Here is a 16,021-nt window from a genome sequence, read left to right as displayed (position 1 = left end):
AAGCTGAGTTGGGAGGATCACCTGAGACCAGGAGTTCTAGACCAGCCTGGGCAAGAGAGTGAGACCCTGTCTCCACACACACACAAATTTTTTAATTAGCTGGGCATAGTGGTGCTTGCCTACAGTCCTAGCTACTTGGGAGGCTGAGGAAGGAGGATTGCTTGAGTCCAGGAGGGAGAGGCTGCATTGAGGCATAATTGTGTCATTGCCCTCCTGTTTGGTTGACAATGCAAGACCCTATCTCAAAAACAACAAAAAACCCTTGATAGGATTGTTAAAAGAATTAAATTCAACATGAAAAGTATTTAGGAATGGTGCCCAGGGCATACTCAGTCTATGTGTTAACTACCATTACCACCTACTGAGCCATTCTTCCCCAAATTACCAGTGTGAAACTTATTTGAATATTGAATCCCTTACTAAATGTCAGGTGTTTTGCCAACACGCTCAGCTAATTTTGTATTTTCAGTAGAGATAGGATTTCTCCATGTTGGTCAGGCTGGTTTCCAACCCCAGACCTCAGGTGATCTGCCCACCTCAGCCTCCCAAAGTGCTGGGATTACAGGTGTGAGCCACTGTGCCCGGCAATGTCAGGTGTTCTTAAGCATGTGTGCATTTAGCTTACTGAATCCTCACAACCTATGTGGTAGGTTACTTTCTATTGTAACATGTAAGCAAACTGCTATGACTTTATTAAAGTCATACATCTAAACCCAGGCAATCTGACTACTGACTCTCCTAATCATTACACCCCATTAGTTCCACTGGAAAGTTAACCCTAAGAGTCCTAGCTTATTTATTTTGAGATGGCTGGAGTGCAATGGCATGATCTAGGCTAATGGCAACCTTTGCCTCCCAGGTTCAAGTCATTCTCCTACCTCAGCCTCCCAAGTAGCTGGGACTACATGCCCAGCTAATTTTTGTATTTTTAGTAGAGACGGGGTTTCACCATGCTGGCCAGGCTGGTCTCAAACTACTGACCTCAAGCGATCTGCCCGCGCCAGCCTATCAAACTGCTGGAATTACAGGCGTGAGCCACCTCACCTGGCCATTTTTTTTGTTGTTGTTCTTATAACTTGCATGCACAGACCAGCACTGGTGATGGGTCCCAGCTTTTTAGATATACATTATTCCTTCATATAATTCCAAATTTATACAGAGTAAGCCGAAGCCCAGGAAGCTAAGCAACCTCCCTCAACAGTTTCACTTATTTGGGGTACGATCACTTTCCCATTTGTATTCATCTGGAAACTGGATAATACTGAACCAGATTCTTAGATCACCTACTTTTGAGGAAGGATTCTGAGGTTCCTAATTTGGACTGGCAATGTGGTGTAGTAAAATCGGAAAACATATCTGAAGTGTCCCATTCCAGTTCCAGCAATAGCTGCCTTATAGATGGAAAAGAAATCTAAGTACTTTAGAGCCAAGAGACCTGTGATCAACTCTAAGCCTCTCATTTTACACCCTAGGTGCTATCTTTGTTATAGGCAATAAATGTAAGTGATAGGGCTTTAGAATTTCTAAGGCTTTATAAAATTATTTAATATTAAACCCTTTCTAGCAGCAGACGTGGATGACACCACTCACGAAGAGTAAGAAGCTATTCAGGTGTTAATTTATAAATATTACTTAATTAGGGTCATTGGCAGTAAATTAGTATAAAGACTCCAGATGAGAAAACTGATGCTATAGATATACTTTTAAAAATCATTTAAAAATACTATGTACAGTGAATCTAGTAATTGAAATGGCAATAACAAAATGTTTACCTGAATCGCTGAACCTCTCAAATTTATTTTGTAGATGAGGTTATTAATATACCTTTATATGTCATCATTCTACAGTTTGCAGGGACATAGTTCTTTTTGATATTATATAGGAAATTCCAGAGCCAGATAATATAAAAGATTTATTGAAAACAACAGTATTTAAAACATTTACTAAGAGTCCTATAGAGGATTCTCAAATATTTTAAACACAGGATGCAGAGTTGCTATTCACAGTACATGAAGAAAAAAGCCACTTCTAGAGTAACTATGTATCTGCAACATAACACAAAAGAAACATTTACTTCAATACTTGTACATTGAGGAAAACGCCATTGAACGTATTTTAATTTTAGTACACTCAAGAGTAGGAAAATAATAGCTTTCACACAGGTCTCCAGAATTCCTGTTTTTCCTTTAGATAAATCTGACTTCAAAGTCAAGAGACTTACAGTAAAGGAAAGGTTTCAAAATACTTGTATTTTTGTTTTCAGTTAAATTTCCCCCAAATGTGAACTTCAACTATTTTTTATTCTCCTTGTTAATATTTTTCATGTTTAGCAATATTATACACTTCCCTCTTTAAACATTTAAAATAACTAAAACATTTTAGCATTATCTCAGGTTTTCAAGCTGATGTAGAAGTCAGTTTATACACCTTTGTATCTTACAAATAGTGAATAAAACAATGCATTCTATATGTCTAATGTTAATGTCATGAGAAATACACTTACAGCAATAACTTAGCCCTCTTTACCATTTATTCCATGATATAGGAGGCAAACAAAACAATTCCAATACTTAAATATTGCTAAAGATGACACATGGCCCTTGGGGTATATGTATGCGTGTGAATGCATACACCCGACACACATTTACATAGGTGTGTATGTATTTATGTATGCACTGCTGTAACTAGAGAGACCGCATGCAACCATAAAAAAAAAATAATAAAAGTAGTAAAATACTAAATGAATAAAAAGACAAATCATAGATTTCAGAGGAGGAGTAGGCACAGGGATATAAAAAGCATAGATGAAGACTTCAAGGTGGAAGTCAGATTTGTTCTGAGACTTAAAACAGAGTTGTAATTGTGGTAAGCTAGGAGAGGAAGGCAAGGTATTCCTGCCCCAGGAGAATTGTAAATCAAGGTTTCTAAAGACCCATGCTCACTGAAGCAGTTCAGTAAAAAAATGGGAGATTACAATAGAAGGGGGAATAGACAAAATCCATTATAGGGATCTTACATGTCTATTTTGGACTCGATTCTAGAATTAACAATGAACCTTTAATGGAATTTTAAGCAAGGAAGTGACCCAGTCAAAACAGTTCCTTAAGATCACAAGGCAACTATGCAGGAGATACTGCACAGGGAAAAGGCTGAAGGCAAAAAGCTGCAATCACAGTGGTTTAGGAGAAGAAAGTGATACATGTGAGATAATTTTTGTTTATGGTACTGGCACATGAAGAACAGGAAAGAATGTCAAAAACTTTCAGGCTATCACAGGTATAACTCACTTAACACTTTTTTAAAACAAATCTAAAATGTCTACAGACATTCTGCTCTTTTGATTCTCAGTAATTAAGGGCTTCTCAGACTTGACTGGCGATATTGAGCTTCCCTATTGATGGTTCACAATCTCTACCGAAGCATATATGCAACTATGTACCTGCTTCTTAAAAGTACCACAGGGTTAAATGTGAATCTCTATTTCCTAGCAGCACTTCTCACTCTTTGTTGAGCTTAAGAATTACCAGGGAAGCATATTTAAAATATAATTAAGTGAAATCATGCACATTAAGTGTCTAGCAATGGCCATCGCACTTCTGCAGATGCTGATAAGACAGCCTTACATGCTAAGATTTTCAGATCCTGAGTTTTCTTAAAGCAAACTAAAGAATAGTTTCCCCAGAGACCTGAAGAGTCCCTGATTTGCTGTATTAATAAAAGACAGCAACTTAGTTCATGACGCTTTTTCTTCCTCCTTTTCCATTACAAAGAAGGCAGTTACAAGTGCTCTCTTTTGTCTTTTCTCACAAAAAGATGCGTCCTCACACCGGGACGGGTCAAACAACTTAGAGACAGGTAGCCCAAGATAAGTGAAGAAAGATGACTGACTGTTAAGCCACATACTTCCATAAATTTCCCCTCCACCTTCTCTCCTTGCCAGTTCCTTGGGGGCTAGTGGACAAGACTTTGATGGTTGTGAGATGGGGTCTACGAAGGGCACTGTAGGTTAAGATCAACCTTCCAGTCAGTGCCTGATCCATTCCTCCTGGTTTACAGAGGGCGACAGTATGTGTTCACTTAGATGCTAGACACAAGTCTTTCTCCGGGCAGGGCATCTGAAGGAATGAGGTAGGAGACTGTAGCAGCGTGACAAGGTATTTAACTCCAAGTTCCGTTTTCTCAAGTTCTTGTGAGGCTATTCTGTAGGGACTGAGGAATTTTGATGATTCTTCCTTGTTCCTCTCCCCCAACAGGGGGTACCTCAAAAAAACCCAACAACAATAAAACAGACTAATGAAAATTTTAATTTATATTTCTTGTTAAAATATTAAACTAGGATTAAATTATCGAAGTCTAAATTAGACTAAACATAAATGTTATACAACCCACTGGATGGATTTATAGTTTGACAGTGTTCCTTGCAAGTGTCTACTCATCTTCTTCCATCTTTTTCCGTTTTTTACATCTTTCCACCCCAGTCTTCCCTTAATAATCACATGCACTTTATTCTACTAAACATCACTACTTGGGATCATTCCACTTCAATAATCATGAAGCCTGTTTAGAGCTTTTCCAGTCTTAAAATTTGTCATCTTGACTACACCTCCCAAGGCACTACTTTTCTCACTTTTTCTGGTTAGCCAGAATGTTCCACAAAGAAACAGTAAAAGATTAGTAAATTCAATGGCTATTAACCACTTAGTGAACATACAACAAAAACTACTCATCCTTATATTAACTGACTTAAGTTATAAGAATTACACTAGTACGTTATCATTTACGCTTAATGCTTACAAGATTACTCAAGAAATCAAAATGACTTCCCATTGCTTGACATTTGCTTTCCAAATACTTCACATTTCAATCTCATACACCTACGAAAAGAAAAAAATCCAAACATACTTTCCTTACCTAAAAATATTAAAGAAGGCTAAAAGACATTTGGAATTTTTTTTAAACCTTGAAAAACAGTGCTACGCTTCCAACATGTCTTTAAGTTATAAATCAGTTTCTATCCTGTGGCACAGCTTCAATTTAAGCGCATCATAGTCATATTAAATAGGTATGTCTTCAACTTGTCAAGTCAGAAGGAGGTTCTTCTGCATCAAGGCTCTTATTCAAAATGTCTTCTTCTGCAAATTGATTTAAAAAAGAAAAAATGTAAAGTATAAGCAAATATTACAAAGAAAATTAAACAGGACAGATTCCAAGCAGTAGCAAACACTCAATTATGATAAAATTACTATTATTCTCACCAAAGTACCCTCTTTCTCCAAAGATCAATACATTCCTCCTAGAATACTTTTTTTCCCCCTGAGACAGGGACTTGCACTGTGACCTAGGCTGGAGTGCTGTGGCATGATCACAGCTCACTGCAGCCTCAAACTCCCAGGCCCAAGCAATCTTCCCACCTCAGCCTACTGCGTACCTGGGACCATAGTCATGCGCCAACATACCCAGCTAATTTTTTAAATTTTTTGTAGTGATACAGTCTCCCTGTGTTGCCAAGGCTGATCGTGAACTCCTGGATTCAAGCAATCCTCCCATCTTTGGCCTCCTAAAGTGCCGGTATTGCAGGCATCAGCCACTGTGCCCAGCCAAATACTTTTCAATGTAATAGTGTATAACTATTATGGGCAAATCAGAGTGATATGTAATAAATCTGCATTACCAGATCCTTATCAGTCCTAATGAGCTATAAGAGCAATTTTTTTTACCCTTTTATGAGGAAAATGTTCAAACATACAAAAGGTAAAGAAAAGTAAGATTAACTCAATGTAGCCATCACCTAGCTTCAATATTTATTAATACTTTCAATATTTATTAATACTAACTGTTAAGGACTGAATTGTGTCCCCCAAAAAGATATGTTGAAGTTCTCACTCTAGTACCTCAGAATGTGACCTTATTTGGAAATACAATCATTACAGATATAATTAGCTAAAAAGTGGTCATACTACAGTAGGGTGACCCATTAATTAGCTAATATGACTGTGTCCTTCTAAGACACAGAGACACACAAGGGAAGAATACAATGTGACAATGGAGGCAAGGGTTAGAAATTACACTGCCACAAGCCAAGGAATGCATGGCGCTACCAGAGGCCAGAAGAGGAAAAGAAGGATCCTCTTCTAATGGCTTCATTGGGAAAATGCCCTTTCAAGGCCTTGATTTTGGACATCTAGCCTGTAGGACTTACTGTCTCCAGAGACAAACTTCTGCTGTTCTAAGCCACCCACTTTATGATACTGGGTTATGACAGGCTAGGAAACTAATGTACTAACCTGGCTTCTTTTATTTCTACTCCCCACTCCCACCAAATTTATTTCAAAGGAAGTAAGAGATATTACACCATTAAAACGATAATATTTAAAATTGTGTTTCTCAACTTTCTAAAAACCACCTTCCGCTGGACAAGATTTTGATGACATTCAACTTTTCGGTCATTTGTATTATAAAACCAGTAGCTTCGGGTTGGGGGCTTTTTTCCCCACCCTCAATCCAAATCAATTGTAACTATATATACATCAACAGAGATTCTCAAAGGACCTTTACAGTAAGGGATCGTTCCCTTCATCCTAGATGAAGGAAGGAGGAGCACATTAACAATAAAGGTGGGCCAGGCGCAGTGGCTCACGCCTGTAATCCCAGGACTTTGGGAGGCCGAGGCGGGTAGATCACTTGAGGTCAGGAGTTTGAGATCTGCCTGGCCAACATGGTGAAACCCCGTCTCTATAAAAAAGAAAAGAAAAAAAAACAATAAAGGTCATGCAGCATTCATTATGTATTGGTTTTATCAAAAGTTGAGAGAACACTTCAACAAGTGCATATGCATAGGTCTGGTTAAACCTTACCTGTCAAATTAGGTAGTTCTCCAAGACTACATGATATTGTGGTCCTCAGTCTTTGTTCCACTGGAGAAAACTTAATTAGTGGTGAAAGAGACTGTTTTCTTTCACCAATGGACATGCGTAACGATGGCTCTGTATGGTCAGTATGCAAATAAATCATGGGTGTCCAAAAAGTTAAGCATATCCTCTGTTTGTACACTTTGGGTAGTAGGACTCAATACTGGTTTGTGTCTTTCAGGTGTTAGGGGATTCCGGAGGTAAGATTCTTCCCTTTTCTTGGAAAGCCATTTCTTTAGAGCCTCATAGCTACTGCAAAGAGCCTGAATATTGAAGTCTGATTCTGCAGTAGTCTGTCTCCTTTCCACAACATGTTCTAGAAGAATGCCACCACGCATAGGACTATTTGGCTCCAGTTTAGAATTGGCCTCTGAACTACTGGAACTATTAAAACTTAGGTGACCACCTTCTTCCGGAAGAGTTTCATGTAATATGCCAAAATCAGTATCTTTAAAACTCTCAGAACTAATTCCACTTGATATCTGAAAAGAGTTCCACAAGGCAGTTTTATTTGTGGAAGGCTTGTTACAAGAAGCTTGCAAGTGGTCCAGCGTTTTAGTATACTCCTCTTCACTGCCACGCATCACATCTATCCTGTTGCCGACAGCAGGGGAGAGTGTCTCCATTTGGCTAGTTCCTGAAAGCTTGGTTCAGGCTATACATTCCAAATCTTGCTTGCAAATTACTTTCTTCTTTAACAAACCTGACTGATTTTGTGTTAGCGGTTCATCTATGTGACTGGTCACCACACGTTTCTGAGGCACACCCACCTTGCAATCTGAAACATCTTTCTCTTCAGTCGAATGAGACTGGCCAAAATCTGATACAGTGGTTTCAGAGAGAAAATCGGCCATGCTAAATTCTCTTTGATCATGCCACACAGACGGTGATTCTGGCAATACTTCTCTATGCTCAGTATCCATTTGAATGGGTCCTGTAGTTCTGTTTTTCTTCCATTTCAATAGCTTATCTCCATGAACTCCTAATTTCATTTACTAATTAAAAGGGGAGAAAACACAATTTACTAACATTCCCAAACACAGAGCATGCAATGAATCATTTTATTTCTAACACCGAAGATAAAGCTCCTGACTCAGTATGTGTTCTATAAATATACTGGTTGGATGACAAGGCTCCAAGATATAACAAATCCCACCATCAAAGAACCCCATCTCCAACTGATCACACACAAATAAACACATATAAAGACAGATGTTCCTGAAATATGCATCAACTTTTACAAAGCACATATGAATTGCATGTATTCAAAAGAAATTTTCTTGTCCATCTAGGCCACGGTTTGGCAAACGTTTTCTGTAAGGGCCAGATAGTAATATGTTAGGCTTTGCAGGCCATCCGTTCTGTCTAACTACTTAACTCTGCCATGACAGCATGAAAGTAGCCATAAACAATGGCAGCAAATGAATACGCTTATGTTCAATACAATTTTCTTTAAAAAAACACACAAAGTGGAGCCCCATTTGGTTCAGAGGCTGTAGTTTCTGACCTAGGCTGTGGCTGAGTTCAAACCAAATTAAATCAACAGCAAAACAGAAATTATTTAATTACACAACCAAGATGATGTGCCTCTTAAGGACACCAGTATCAGAGCTTTGCCTACACAAATTACAGGTTATGGGGAAAAAGGTATTGGGCAGTTTGACTCATTTAGGAGGGTTTATGGCTGATGCTTCTTGTTGATAACTGGAAGAACAGAGCCTCTGTACTCTATAAATATGTGCATAACAGGTCAGACCTGGAGGCAAGAGATTTTTTTTTTTTTTTTTAAGACGGGGTTTCACCATGTTGGTCAGGCTGGTCTTGAACTCCCGACCTCAGGTGATCCGCCCGCCTTGGCCTCCAAAGTGCTTGGATTACAGGCGTGAGCCACCACACCCGGCCGAGATTTTTTTAATGCTCAAATAAGATCTTTCTAGATAAAAGCCAAGTAAAACAACAAAAACAGAATTGCGTATTATCAAAATGTTATATCTCTGTATAATGAGTACACTAAAGTTAGCACAAAATACTGCTAAAAGACTGTTATGGGAGAATGCCCACACTTAGTATGTTGATAAAAGTGCCTTAGAGCAGGATAAATAAAAAGTCATTGCCGCCAGGCCCAGTGGCTCACGCCTGGAATCCCAGCACTTTGGGAGGCCGAGGCGGACGGATCATGAGGTCAAGAGATCGAGACCATCCTGGCCAACATGGTGAAACCCCGTCTCTACTAAAAACACAAAAATTAGCTGGGCGTGGTGGCGTGCACCTGTAATCCCAGCTACTTGGGAGGCTGAGGCAGGAGAATTGCTTGAACCCTGGAGGCGGAGGTTGCAAAGAGCCGAGATCGCACCACTGTAATCCAGCCCGGCGCCTGGCGACAGAGCAAAACCCTGTCTCAAAAAAAGAAAAAGAAAAAGAAAAAGAAAAAAAAAAAGTCATTGCCAACTAAGCTAAAAAGATCTATCAGGCCATGGTTCTAACAGTGGTAATGTAAAGGAAAGACAAAAGAGTTACAGAGAGCATTATTAACTTACTCAAGTTTTCTGGAGTGCGGGGAATCGGATTCCTTGCTAAGAAGGGGTTAGAACCCAGAGAGTCAATTAGTTCCTCTAATTTTATTTCTTTTCCTTCAGAGAACTGTGGTGCATCAGATAAAACTGCTCTGGCAACCTAAAACAGAAAAGAAAAAGTAGAGCAAAGATGACCAAGCCCGTTGGTAGAATGCAACAAACCCCTGATAAGCACTTCATGGTCAGCAGCCCCTCCCTTTGCAGACAGCACAAAAATAAGCAACAGAGAAGTTCCCAGACAACTCTGTAGAGACCATCTAGGTACAATCCTGTAAACAGAAATGATACTCTAAAGTATTTCCTCATCTTAAATGGAGAGCCCATATGAAGGAAAGAATAGATAACAATCTTTTTTTTTTGAGACGGAGTTTCCCTCTTGTTACCCAGGCTGGAGTGCAATGGCGCGATCTCGGCTCACCGCAACCTCCGTCTCCTGGGTTCAGGCAATTCTCCTTCCTCAGCCTCCTGAGTAGCTGGGATTACAGGCACGTGCCATCATGCCCAGCTAATTTTTTTTGTATTTTTAGTAGAGACGGGGTTTCACCATGTTGACCAGGATGGTCTCGATCCTTGACCTCGTGAAAAAATAAAAATAAGAAAACCAGTACTCTCTCTACTCCGCCTCACTGCCTAGAGGTCTATCCAACAGGGCAAAGTTACATACTTTTGCCTTGAGTGAGAAATCCCCAGTCCAGGTTCTTCTCTCTCCAAACATATAATCACCTAGTCACTTAGGTGATTTGACTCTCCACTGCCTTATCCACATCTGTGCTATTTAGAAGAAGATACCTCCTTGGGCCTGAAGCAGCGTTTAAGACGCATTATGAACAAGCGCACTCACCTTTGTGCCGAGAAAAAACGCTCTCTCCTCTAGATACAGTAATCCCAACACCAGAACCCCGGGCTCAGTGAATGAAGAACAACAGACTGGACTTTAGCCCACAGTCACCCTTGGCTGGGCATCTTGACTGCCACAGGATCTGCACAAGCATACCTGGCAGTCCGGCAGTAACATGCCAGGGCCATGAGCAGAGAGAACTAAGAGGAGCCCACCACTGCCTCAAGACACACTTCCCTTTATTGGGAAGACAGGTGGGACATTAGGAGAAAGGTTTTTTGTTTTCTTTCTTTTTCTTTTGTAGAAAAGTATATTAACTGAGTGCGGGGGCTCATGACTGTAATCCCAGCACTTTGGGAGGCCGAGGCAGGTGAATCACCTGGGGTCAGGAGTTCAAGATCAGCCTGGCCAAAATGGTGAAACCCCATCTCTACTAAAAATACAAAATCAGCTGGGCATGGTGGCACACGCCTGTAATCCCAGCTACTCGGGAGGCTGAGGCAGGAGAATTGCCTGAACCCAGGAGGCGGAGGTTGTGTTGAGCCGAGATCGCGCCATTGCACTCCAGCCTGGGTAACAAGAGCGAAACTCCATCTCAAAAAAAACAAAACAACACAAACAAACAAAAAAACAATCTGTATGTTCCAAGCTCACCACAGAATAAGTGAAGAGATTTTCAAGTAAGACTGACCCTGTTTCCCCATTGTTATCCTGGGAACAGAAGCCCTCGCACATGCTGAGCAGTGCTGGCCAGGAATAGACAGACTCCGTACCCTGATGAGTCCTGGATGTGATCCATGTGAACTGACAGGGTGTGCAGCCCACCCCGATTTGAGGCAAGTGTTCATTTCCCTCCTTACCGGCATCGCGTTGCCAGCATCTTCTCCACACATAAACTGGATCTTTATTGTCATGTTCCGGGCTGATGCTAGTTTGTTAGCAAAGTTCAGCCTCTGTGGGTAGACATAGAGAGGATTTCTGAAAAAGGAGGGATAAAGAATTAATGAAAAAGGTCGAGAGTTTACTTTAACTAAGTTCGCAGCAAATGCTGAGACTTCCATTCATGGGGTGCTTTTTCCAAAGGAGTTTTTCCTCTTGAAGTGAATTATTATTGGAGGAGAGAGTGAATTACTTGATTCTTCCTCTTAAGTCACAGTCATCTGAAAATAACCCCTATTGCTCTCTCTTTTGCTACAAGTAAAGAGTGCTGCAGCTCACAAAGTCTTAATGTCTTGGAATGTGGAAATCTGCCTAGAGGTAACTGTATCTCTGACAGTCAGATAAAGAAAGCAAAACGGGTCCAGCTCATTTCAAATAAAACTCATGGCCACAGGTGATGGCCTAATGCCATTCTTCTCTTTTTCCCTTCCTAACCTTTATGTAGTAGTCTCCTTTTCTTACTGGCACAGCACTCGTATTGGCTTAGCTTTCTCCTCTCATCTAAGATGACAGCTCAAACCCCCAAGCTCAATTACTGTATAACAACAACAACATGAATAATATAGCCATTCATTTGACAACTAGAGGACAGGTACTACGCTACGCAGTGCCTGGGTAACTTGCATATGTTCTTCTTTCTATTTGCATTATGTGTAGATTCCACTCAAATGTAAGTTCCACAAGGATAGGGATTTTTCTCTGATGTTTCTGATCCACTGATATATCTCCAGCAGCTAGAAATAAAAATTCTCATATTCCATCTTATATCTACTAAATCAGAATCTGAATTCAAATGCAAGTAAAGTGTCAGAAGCACTTTTCTCTAAGACAAAAACAGAAAAGCTGTTTGTGCTCCCTCCCTCCCTCCCTCCCCCTCCCCCGCCCCCCCCCCCCGCCCCCTCTCTCTTTCTTGAGACACAGTTTTGCTCTTGTCGCCCAGGCTGGAGTGCAATGGCACCATCTCGGCTCACTGCAACCTCCAACTTCCAGGTTCAAGCAGTTATCCTGCCTCGGCCTTCTGAGTAGCTAGGATTACAGGTACCCGCCACCATGCCTGGCTAAATTTTGTATTTTTAGTGGAGAAGGGGTTTCACCATGTTGGCCAGGTTGGTCTCGAACTCCTGACCTCAGGCGATCCATCCACCTTGGCCTCCCAAAGTGCTGGGATTACAGGTGTGCACCACCGAGTCTGGCCTGTTGGTGCACTTTCAACAGGGTTACTGTTGAAGACTGTTCTGTCATTAACCATCTGAAGATCTCTCAAAAAATTTCTCAAACATCAAGGACCATGATAAATCACTTGTTAATAAGATACACCATGTATCCAATTTCCATTATTGCTATGTCTTTCAGGAAGATCAGAGACAATTTAACAGTTCAAAGTTCATAACCATGTCGGACCATATATTCTAAACTCGACCTGGGGTTGACAGTCTCTTCCTCATTTTCTCTGATCTTAGTTTTTATTTATCTGGTCTTGTCATCCTACTATAGAGATTGTTAGATGTCTCCTAAATCCACTAAAAGTAAAAGAAAGTAACAAATAAATAGATGAATAAGAACTTACCAAGGACTTGGTCATTTTTGGCTCTTCGGACAAAGGGGCAGAGATCTGAGAAAACAGATGGGCAGAGGTACAGATGGGAGAAGGAAGTGTGCCAGTGTCACCCATGGACACATACATCAGTTAGTGCCCATGTACCTTGCTCAAAAATTTATTTCTAGAGCTACAACATTAAAATATCATCCCATCATCACATATTGTATAAAGATTTAAGTGCCAAAGTTCTATCGTTACACGGCTAATAAAAAAGAAAGATTAGATTATCCAACACGGTGGCTGCCAAAAAAAAAATTAGAAACATTTAAATATCCAAGAATTGTGGATTGCTTAAATATTTTATAAAATATCCAAAGGACATATTGTTCTATTACATTATCATACTATCTGATTTCAAAGGCCCTTTTAAGTTATCACCAACCCTGGTACCTAACTCCTCATTCTCACTCTTTAATCTGCTCTAAGTGTCAATTGCTACCCAGTGACTCTACTCCCAAAGCCATTACTGACATCTCAGATTCCCTGATTCCCATGCCTTGCTGCCCATGAGCCCTGAATCATTCATCCTACAGTTCCTGAATCAGAGAGCTTTCAATTACTCTACTCTAATGGTCCTGGCTCCCTACCAATCATTCCCATGTCCCCATGACTGGCCTCCATGCCTGTATCTCCATCAGACATCCTAAGAGTCCCAATCCTAGGCACACCTGTACCTGCACTGGGGCCTTAGCACACAAACACATCTCCCACCGCTGACAAAACTAGGCCATAAACTCCTCCACACATGCAAACAGGAACTAAATCAATGAACAAATCTGGGGAAATTATTGAATGTATAGGATACATTTATACATAGAGAACACTTTAAGTGTGAAAAACCAGACTATTCGGAGAAAGAATGAAGGAAATAAGAAAACTCTTCATTTGCAGTACCAAAAGTGAAATGATGTCAGAAATAGCAACTAAAAGACCACTCTTCTGTCAGGGGGAGAGAGGCATTTTCAGAAATAAAACCACTTGCAGAGAGTATCTCTATCTTTGAGAGAAATACCCAAAGTAGTCCAAATAAATGTAAAATGAATCTCACAAGAAATCTTCAATAGGAAAATACTGCTCAGTAATAATTCTTGCAGCAAAATATATATAATTACAAAAAAGGACAATGTGACAATGGGATCAAGAGGCCACTAAAGAGAAAATTAATAATGTCCTATGATAAAATGTTCCTAATCATCGCAGGAAAAAACAGAAAAAATGGGGTGCAGAATGGAAACAATGAGCAGAAATTTCATCCATCCAATCAAAATATATAAAGAAAAGGCAGAAAATAAAACGAGCTAAATAGTGAACACCAAATGGAAGGCATACAATCAGATAAATCATTATTACAATAAGTAGAGGTAAAATTCTATCAACAGAGACTATAAGTTGGATTTGAAAAAAAACCTTTGTTTTCAATATCTATTGAAAACAAATAGGTAATGTAACATAGAAACAGATATGGATACAAATGAAGCGCTGGGCAAAGACACATCATCCAAATGCAACAAAAGTAAAAACAAGTGGCCGTGTAAGTATCAACGTGGCATTTTTAAAAACATATTCTCGATATTAATCTTACATATGTATGTATGATCTGCAAATATTTTCATGCAATCCATGAGTTGCCTTTTCACTCTACTGATAGTGTCCTTTGATGCACAAAACACTTTTATTTGGATTAAATCCATCTATTCTCTTATTGGCTGTGCTTTCAGTGTCTTTGATCCAAGAAATCATTACAAAACCCAAATCACGAAACTTTTCCTTTATGCTTTCTTCTGAGACCTTTATAGTTTTAAGTCTTATGTTTAGACCTTTGATCCAGTTTGAGTTAGTTTATGTATGTATACGATGTATACATCCACATGCAAAGAGTGAGGTTGGGCTCTTATTTATACTATATATACACACCATATGTATACATATATAGTACATATAAAGTATATAACATATGCACATATAGTGTATATATACATATATGTAAAGTATGCAATATATATGCATATATACTATATATATACACATACATTGTTTTAAATATATATACAAATGTATTTTAAAAAGCTCAACATCACTGACGATTAGAGGAATGCAAATCCAAACCAAATATATATGTTATATATGCATTAGCTAGAATATACTAATCAGCTATAATACATATATTACATTATATATATTATATATCATATGTAATGGTGTTTATATCATTGTTGTATATCCAAAGGAATATAAATCATTCTATTACAAAAATACATGCACGTGTATGTTCACTGCAGCACTGTTCACAACAGCAAAGACATGGAATCAACCCAAACGCTCATCAATGGTATACTGGATAAAGAAAATGCGGGGTATATATACACCATGGAGCACCATGCAGCCGTGAAAATGAATCAGATCATGTCTTTTTCAGACACGTAGATGAAGCTGGAAGCCACTACCCTCAGCAAACTAACACAGGGACAGAAAAGCAAATATTACATGTTCTCACTTATAAGTGGGAGCTGAACAACGAGACCATGCGGACACAGGGAGGCACTTGTTGGGGGAGGGCAGTGGTAGGGAGAGCATCGGGAAAAATGGCTAATGCATGCTGAGTTTAATACCTAGGTGATGGGATGACAGATGCAGCAAACCACCATGGTACACATTTACCCGTGTAAGAAAACTGCCTGTCTGTCCTGCACATGTACCCCAGAACTATAAAGAAAATAAACACACAAATAAAATTTTAAAAAATTATCTTAATTGTATGTGGGTAGGTCCCTTTGATTGAAAGTGAAATGGAAACAATTAAAAAAAAACAAAAAACCTTACTATTCAAAATTTACAAAACTAAATAAGAGTAAAACAAATTTACATTTTGTCCCTGGATTGATATAAGACAGAAACATTGTGTGGGAAAGCTGGAGTTGAGGACGAATGAGATTCTGAGAATAAAAAAATCCCTAGTACACAGTCAAAGTTTCAGAGTCAACTTCAGATTTTCAAGGATTATAAAATAGATAACCTCAGGAACCAGATAATATCCGTGTTCCAGGGAGAAAGAACAGAAAATTGGCTGAGTTCTGTCACTGACAAAACTTAGTGGGAAGGAGAAATCTGGAAGGTGGGAGGGTGGAGGGATCCCGGGCTTGTGGGGTGGGGAGGGGCTGTGCTT

General features: G+C 39.5%; 1 pseudogene across 1 annotated transcript in view; it reads right to left on the bottom strand.

Moving 5' to 3' along the window:
• Positions 1–1,899: 1,899 nt before the first annotated feature.
• Positions 1,900–16,021, bottom strand: part of LOC128932249 (HAUS augmin-like complex subunit 6) — a 32,162-nt pseudogene continuing 18,040 nt past the window's right edge. Inside the window, exons 4-7 of the transcript XR_013534636.1 lie at positions 11,180–11,297; positions 9,446–9,581; positions 6,855–7,903; positions 1,900–5,132 (exon numbers count right to left, since the gene is read on the bottom strand). The product of XR_013534636.1 is annotated as an HAUS augmin-like complex subunit 6 (transcript). The remainder of the gene's footprint in view (positions 5,133–6,854; positions 7,904–9,445; positions 9,582–11,179; positions 11,298–16,021) is intronic.

Source organism: Callithrix jacchus, chromosome 1 (assembly GCF_049354715.1).
Source record: "Callithrix jacchus isolate 240 chromosome 1, calJac240_pri, whole genome shotgun sequence".
NCBI lineage: Eukaryota > Metazoa > Chordata > Mammalia > Primates > Cebidae > Callithrix > Callithrix jacchus.
The sequence above is the reverse complement of the archived record's forward strand: the minus strand, read 5'-3'. Positions and strand labels throughout refer to the sequence as shown.